The following is a 7,888-nucleotide window of genomic DNA, read 5'->3' as shown; positions in this document are numbered from 1 at the left end:
CAAGGAGGAATGGAGTAGGAGGAAGGAGAGGGATTGGGAAAAGGAATCAAATGAAGGAGAGAGAGAAAAAAAGAGAGAGGTGGAGTAGAAGGAGGAGAAGGAGGAAGGAAGGGAAGGGAAGGGAAGGGAGAAGGAGGGGAGGGAAGGGGAGGGAGTGAACCTTTCTTAAGAGCTGCTCAAACTTGCGTTCTTGGGTCTAACGAGGCGGAGCCAAATACTCGTTAGCAGCGTCTTGAGAAACTCTTTAAGAAAGTCTCCGTTAAGGGAATAACGAAGCAAATGAGGTAAACGACAGGCGATCGTTAAGAGAGAAGGATTAATATACAGGTACAGGATGGAGGGAAGGAGACAAGAAGAGAACGACGACGACGACGAGGAAGACAAGGAGGACAAGGAGGAGAACGACCATGCAATATCTTCACTTTCACCCTTACCTCCCCCGTCACAAGGCTTAATACAGATCTTCCTATCTTCCTTTAGATGCGATTTTATGCAAGATTAGCAATGATTAGATTTCCCAAGTTCATTTTCTGAATAATTGCCCGATTTTCCCGACATCAGAGGAAGGCAGCCACCAGCGTCCCCGGGAAGACACGAGGTAGCCACGGCGAGAAATACTGGTATTAGGATCATGCCGCACTGAGGAGGAGGAGGAGGAGGAGGAGGAGGAGGAGGAGGAGGAGGTTTGTGTGCTGGCTGGCTGGCTGGCTGGTGATAGTGGCAATGGCGGTGATGAGGTGATGGCACTAGTGGGACCTTTCGTTTGGTGGTGAGGTGATGGTGTAGCAGTGGTGGTGTTGAGGATATATCGTTTGGTTTATTGTGGTGTTGGTGGTGGTGGTGGTGATGGTGTAGGAAGACTGGGGTAGGTGGTGGTGTGCTGTTACGTGTGAATATGTTTTGTCATAGGCATGTTTGGTGTGTTCTCTCTCTCTCTCTCTCTCTCTCTCTCTCTCTCTCTCTCTCTCTCTCTCTCTCTCTCTCTCTCTCTCTCTCTCTCTCCAAGGCGGCGAATCTTCTCTTCTTACAAACACAATTATTATTATCATAGAATAAGGGTCTTTCAGCAGCGAACCTGTAGAGAGAGAGAGAGAGAGAGAGAGAGAGAGAGAGAGAGAGAGAGAGAGAGAGAGAGAGAGAGAGAGAGAGAGAGAGAATAAAGGACAGCTTCGTCCCCTTTTAGAATATAACTACGCCATTCCGGTATCTCTCTCTCTCTCTCTCTCTCTCTCTCTCTCTCTCTCTCTCTCTCTCTCTCTCTCTCTCTCTCTCTCTCTCTCTCTCTCTCACTTGGGTCGTTGTTTGTTGCCTAAGAGAGCTATTTCCCCGACTGGCAAAACGTTAAGTGTACACGACACAGCCTCGCTAAAACTTGGAAGTGGACGTTAGAGGCCCTGCGAGAGCAATCATCGCTGCGTGCTTATCAAAAGTTCAGCGTGTCGTCCCCTCCATTTCCCTGGCATTACGATCTCTCTCTCTCTCTCTCTCTCTCTCTCTCTCTCTCTCTCTCTCTCTCTCTCTCTCTCTCTCTCTCTCTCTGTCTCTCTCTCTCGCTCTGAAAACTCTGCGTCGTAAAGCGTGGTGAGTACTCTGTGTCTGGCTGGCTTCTAAAATCCCGTGTAAGCAGCGTGAGGCAGCCAACTTAGAAAGGGACGTGGGGAGCATCAAAGACGGCACGTAATTGCTGTATCCTCTCTGAGCACGAGGCAGAAAAATGATTTGCAGCTCAAACAGCCGACCCGCGGACCGCACTCCTTACTTACACACACAGGCACTCACACACGCACGCACACGCACACACGCACACGCACATCAGCAGCAGCAGTGGGAGGAATGTGAAAAGTCCTGAGTGGTGGTTAGTGCGGTGCGTGGCTGGACGTCCCTTTTCCTCTTGCCAATGCAGCGAAGGCGAGGACGAGAAGTGCAGCGAGGATAGACCCTTTGTAGACAGGTAGACAGGTACGCAGGCAGACAGACAGACAGACAGGTACTCTCAATTTTGCTTCCCTCTTGCCCTCATGCTGCGTCAGAGGATGCAGTACACACACACACACACACACACACACACACACACACACACACACACACACACACACACACACACACACACACACACACACACACACACACACACACACACACACACACACACACACACACACACTTGCTCACCATTCGCCAAAAGCCCCACATATCCACTTATCTTCTTATCCATTACCTGGCTATGGAAAGCAACCCCACCCAATCACCACCACCACCGCCACCACCACCACCACCACCGGGTCTCCATTACTCATGCCCCCATCACTCACCCGTTTTCTCCGCATCTGTAACCTCAATAAAGTTAAAATCCTCCTCAGTTTGCGCAGCGCCGTCACTCCCGCACACGATCTCGAGCCATTCCATATCACGATGCCGGCGTATTTGTTTCCAGAGAGAGAGAGAGAGAGAGAGAGAGAGAGAGAGTGAGAGAGAGAGTATATTGAGAGACGGGAAGGCGGGGCGCTGATCTTCCTTCTGTTTACACGAAGCATATGAGGATCCGCTGCTGTGTCTACTTCTCTCTCTCTCTCTCTCTCTCTCTCTCTCTCTCTCTCTCTCTCTCTCTCTCTCTCTCTCTCTCTCTCTCTCTCTCTCTCTCTCTCCACCTTCTCCTCCTCCTCCTGTTCACCAACAACTTTATCATCGTCATCATCACCACCACCACCACCATCATCAGCCATTCACATCCACGTCACAATCTCGGGTAGAGGAGGAAGAAGAGGAGCATAGCGAATGAAGACGAAGACAAGGACAACAAGAAGAACGACAAGCAAGACGACGAGAAGAAGGAAGAGGAGGGTAAAGAAGACGAGAAGAGCAAACTTACATATAGACAAAAGTGGAAGGAGGGAAGAGGAAACAGAAGAGGAGAGAGAGAGAGAGAGAGAGAGAGAGAGAGAGAGAGAGAGAGAGAGAGAGAGAGAGAGAGAGAGAGAGAGAGAGAGAGAGAGAGAGAGAGAGAGAGAGAGAGAGAGAGAGAGATGCTTCACTAATTAGGATTCACTCACTGACCGAACTTTATTGATCACACACACACACACACACACACACACACACACACACACACACAGGGAAAGAGCACTGCAGCATTTATTAAAGATAATGTGTGTGTGTGTGGGAGGAGAGAGGAGACGTGATGTGTGTGTGTGTGTGTGTGTGTGTGTGTGTGTGTGTGTGTGTGTGTGTGTGTGTGTGTGTGTGTGTGTGTGTGTGTGAGTGGGTGGCTGTGTCGTCATCATTGTCGTCATCATCATCACCACCACCTGCACATCATACTCACCTTATTAACGCGTTCCCGGCACTGACCAGGGTACGTGAGCGACAGCAAAACATAAGCGGCGGATGTCCACTCTCGGAAAAAGAAGTGAGTGGTGTTGTTTGATGCCGAGTTCGATGGGCAAGGATGATAGATGGAAGAAGACGCGTGTTTCTAAACATTGCCTCATTTTATATCGTACGTTTCATAAGAACATGATAACTTAAGAAAAGGGGAGCTGTAGGAACCTTTGAAACCTACATGTGGCAATTTGACAGTCTCTTGTACAAGTTATTAAGGGTTTTAAAGAGCGTTTTTGTTGTTTTAGTAACAGTTTGACAAGGGTTCTGGATCATGATGAGGGAAAACGATAATGAGAACATGACTTATGATCAGACATCGCATCACAGTACATCACTAAACATCACATCTATTGAAGCCCCAAGTGGCGTATACAGATGGCTCATCACCTCTTCACCTCTTATCACCAGACTTCACATCTATTCAAGACATAAGTGGCGAACAGATGGCACGTCCCAGGGGCATCATCATCTCGTCACATTATCACTATTAGGAGGCGCCGCGGTGCCAAGATAGGCAGCCAAGTGGGGGAACATTACGGCATTATGTTATAGCTCCCTCAGGCCTGCGTCATTTAGGGAGCTGGTGAGGGTGTCCTGCGGCTGCTCCACCCACAGCCACACCCACGTCCATCATCAGCATTAGCATCAACAGCTCCTAGGTCTTCAATAAGCTTCTTCAGTTTATTCCAGGTCATTCCAACAAGATCTCCTTAATATCTTCCTATAGTTTTCTGCGTGGTGTCTCTTCTCTCACTTCTCTCTCTCCACATAAGTTTATTACGTACATCCATACTCGTCCACCTATGTCAGTGTCAGCACTCCAGTGACTCAATAGGCCATTCCAGCAACACTCCTTCTTTAATCTCTTCATTTTATAATTCTCTATCTGGTATTCCTTCTCTTACTCCACATCAGTTAACTACATCCACATTAGATCACCATTCCAGTAACTCAATAGGCCATCACAGCAACACTCTTTTATTTCAGCTCTCCAGCACGTAAACTTAAAGCGTGGAAACTCATAAATGAAGAAAACGAAGAACCCTGAAGAAAAGTGAATACCAAATTTTAATCTTCTTTTTTTTTGGCTAAGACTGTACCGCGATGGAACTGTGAAGCCTTTGTTGACAACCCATAATTCACCGGGCTGCTAATACCGGTGTAGAGGGTACAAGTGGAAGGCATTAAGGGTAAATTTGCTGGTATATTTTGAGATAACAGAGAGGTGAGTGGAGTGTAGATAGGGGAGTGTGTGTGTTGGGGTGAATGGTGGGTGTTGTGCAGGGGTGTGAATGGTGGGTGTGGTGGGGTGTGCAGGGGTGTGTGTGGCCGTGAGCAGGATTTTGATCTTTGTCCCGTTAACGAGGCAGCAAGGAATGAAGGCAATACGAAGACGGTGCTCGGCTGCTACTGTTCTCTCTCTCTCTCTCTCTCTGTCTCTCTGTCTCTCTGTCTCTCTCTCTCTCTCTCTCTCTCTCTCTCTCTCTCTCTCTCTCTCTCTCTCTCTCTCTCTCTCTCTCTCTCTCTCTGTGTGTGTGTGTGTGTGTGTGTGTGTGTGTGTGTGTGTGTGTGTGTGTGTGTGTGTTTGCATGCTCACTACCTCACCTGCTCTAATTGGATCATTCTATAATTTTTAAAAGGAATCCACAATTTATCATGGCAAAAAATCATCCTACATTCCTCCATTTTCCCCCTTTCCGTACACATTCCATCTCTCCATCCTCGCCTCTCTCCTACCCTCCCTTCCCCTCCCTTCGCTACCTTCCCTACAGCTCTCCCTCCCTCCATCGCATTATCTCGCGCAGTACACTCTATTCACTCCCTCATACAGGCTGTCGAATCAGGCTGTCGAATGCCCATATTTTTTTTCATGTCAGATATTACCCAACATCACCCGAAAACAAATAAAAAATAGCACTGGGCAGAAATTATTGAAACCCATTACCCATTATCCCATCACCCCTGCACGTCCCCTCTCTCGCCACCCGGGACGCTTCCCCAGCTAAACAGTTAAATGGGGGGAATGAGGTCACTTCGATCATAACCAAAGTTTTAGGTCATTTTCCCCCAAATTGTAACGGGCGCAGGGACAGTGACGAAACATTGCAAAACATACGAGAAACAGCTGGTGGGGATGGCGTCGGGGAGGACATAAGGTCGGACAGTTAACTGGTGTGGGTGGGGAGCACAGGGAAGAGACCCATGGTAGGTGTGAGGTGAGGTGGATGATTGGCAGAGAGCTGAGTGGATGGGTTGAGTGAGGTTGTGTGGGGTGGATTTTGGTGGAGTGTGTTGGGTAATGTTAGTGAAATGTGGAATGTTTGAAAGGAAATGAATGCTTAGGGTGTATTGACCTGAAAGAGTGTTGGAGAGAGAGAGAGAGAGAGAGAGAGAGAGAGAGAGAGAGAGAGAGAGAGAGAGAGAGAGAGAGAGAGAGAGAGAGAGAGAGAGAGATAGTGCTGCGTTCGAGATTTGGTCATTTCCAGGAATTCTTGCCCATTCATCCTATCCTATCCAACACGCTTCCCCTCTCCTCCTCCTCCTCCTCCTCCTCCTCCTCCTCCTCCTCCTCCTCCTCCTCCTCCTCCTCTTGTTTGGATCTCTTATGTAATCTGTTCTAAGTTTCTTCCCTTCTTCCTTGTCTTCCATCTTATCTATTTCTTCCTCTCTTTCGTTATTTGTTATCTTTCTACTTTCACCATTTTCCTCTTCACTAATTCTCATCCATTTTCTCTCGTTCATTCCTTATCCTCTCTCTCTTTCTTTTCTTACCCTCTTTCCTACAGCTTTTTCCCAGTCCACTTTCTGGCACTACCTCTCATTACACTACACACACACACACACATACACACCACCACCAACACCAGCACCATCACCACCAGCGCAGCATCCGCAACAACCACGACCCTCTCCCAAGATGCAATTAGAGACAACCATCCATCTCGGCCGTTCCAATTATAGCATCGGAAGGCCGCTAACTTACATACATGCGGACTCACACCATCGCGCCGGGCATACTAATGGAGAGGGGCGGGCCTGGGAGACGGCCTCGTGGCTCTTGGAAGGGAGAGAGGGAGAGAGGGTGAAAGTATGGGGTATGGGGGTGGGGAAACCAGAGGAAAGGCTATGAAGGGGAGGAGACAAAAGGGAAGGAAGGGGGAGGAAATTGGAGGATAGGCTATGAAAACTACAAAAGGAAAGATTGTGGAGGAAAGAAAGTTGAAGAAAACGTGGTTGGGGTGATGGGTGAGAGAGAGAGAGAGAGAGAGAGAGAGAGAGAGAGAGAGAGAGAGAGAGAGAGAGAGAGAGAGAGAGAGAGAGAGAGAGACGCGTTTGCAAGACTGAAAAGTACAAAAGAGAGAACGTGGATGAAAGAAGGTTAAAGAAAATAGGAGAAAGGAATATGAGAGGCTAGTAAGATTAATATTCCGTGTTCTCAAACGTTTTATTGCCGTTTCTCGACTTCCAACACGCTCCAGTAGAAGTTATTAGGGCTTTCATGTTTCCAGTGGTAGTTTAGCAAGGATTCTGCATCTTAAATGGAAATAAAAAGAATCAAATACACAGTAACTAATCATTTCAGCAGAAGATAGTCATAATGAGATAGGAAAACGTTTAATAATATGGGTATAAAGAGGAAAAAGACGACGGAGAACTGGTATAGAAAGAGAATAAGGAGAGGAAGGGGATGACAGTGATGACAAGTAAAGGGAGAGGAAGGAGTGAAAGATGAGTGATAAATGTGAAGCAAGTATGAGAGGGAGAGGTGAGAGGGGTGGACGGCGTGGCATTGGCTTAGGAGAGAGAGAGAGAGAGAGAGAGAGAGAGAGAGACGCTACGTAAACTGATGTGGTAACAAAGCTGTAAATCTGAACCTGAACCTTGGAAATGACTCCTGTTTCAATTGCTTCTCTTCCTTTACTGTATTCCGTCGCGTGAATTTGAGACGGTCACCAAGAGCACCATGTTTGAAGGGAGAATATTTATGCTTTTTGTATTTTTTATTTATTTATTTAATTTTTTGCTTTGAAATGAAAAGATCAAGATTAAGAAGTCGAGTAAAGCACGTTTGAGTGAAGCCACTGTTCCGTTTTCTGACCTTATGGATTTCTTGTGTATTGTTTAGCACTGTCGTCGTTCTCCTTGTCGCACTCTCTTTCTTCCACAAATCTTCCTTTCCCTTCTTACGTCCTTAAGCGCCTCCCTGTCCTGTCCCATCTCTCCTCTCCCAAAACCGCTCTTCTTCCATATTTAACATACCAGCCCTCTCTTGCTTCTTCCTCCCGCCCCTTATAATATCAGGGCTCCGGGTTAGAGGCGAGGGTAGGCAGCCATCCCCGCGCCGCGCCCTGAGACAGAGACAAATAGCACCAGGAACACAGCCGGCGCCTCACAATAACGCCCTCGCCTGGGAGTTAATTGCGCACCAGCGACATCACCACCACCACATGCAGATGATGCTGACTCCCATTGCTCCCGCCCTCCTCTTCCTTCCTCCCTCTAGATG

Source organism: Scylla paramamosain, chromosome 9 (assembly GCF_035594125.1).
Source record: "Scylla paramamosain isolate STU-SP2022 chromosome 9, ASM3559412v1, whole genome shotgun sequence".
Classification (NCBI taxonomy): domain Eukaryota; kingdom Metazoa; phylum Arthropoda; class Malacostraca; order Decapoda; family Portunidae; genus Scylla; species Scylla paramamosain.
This window is presented reverse-complemented; position numbering follows the sequence as displayed.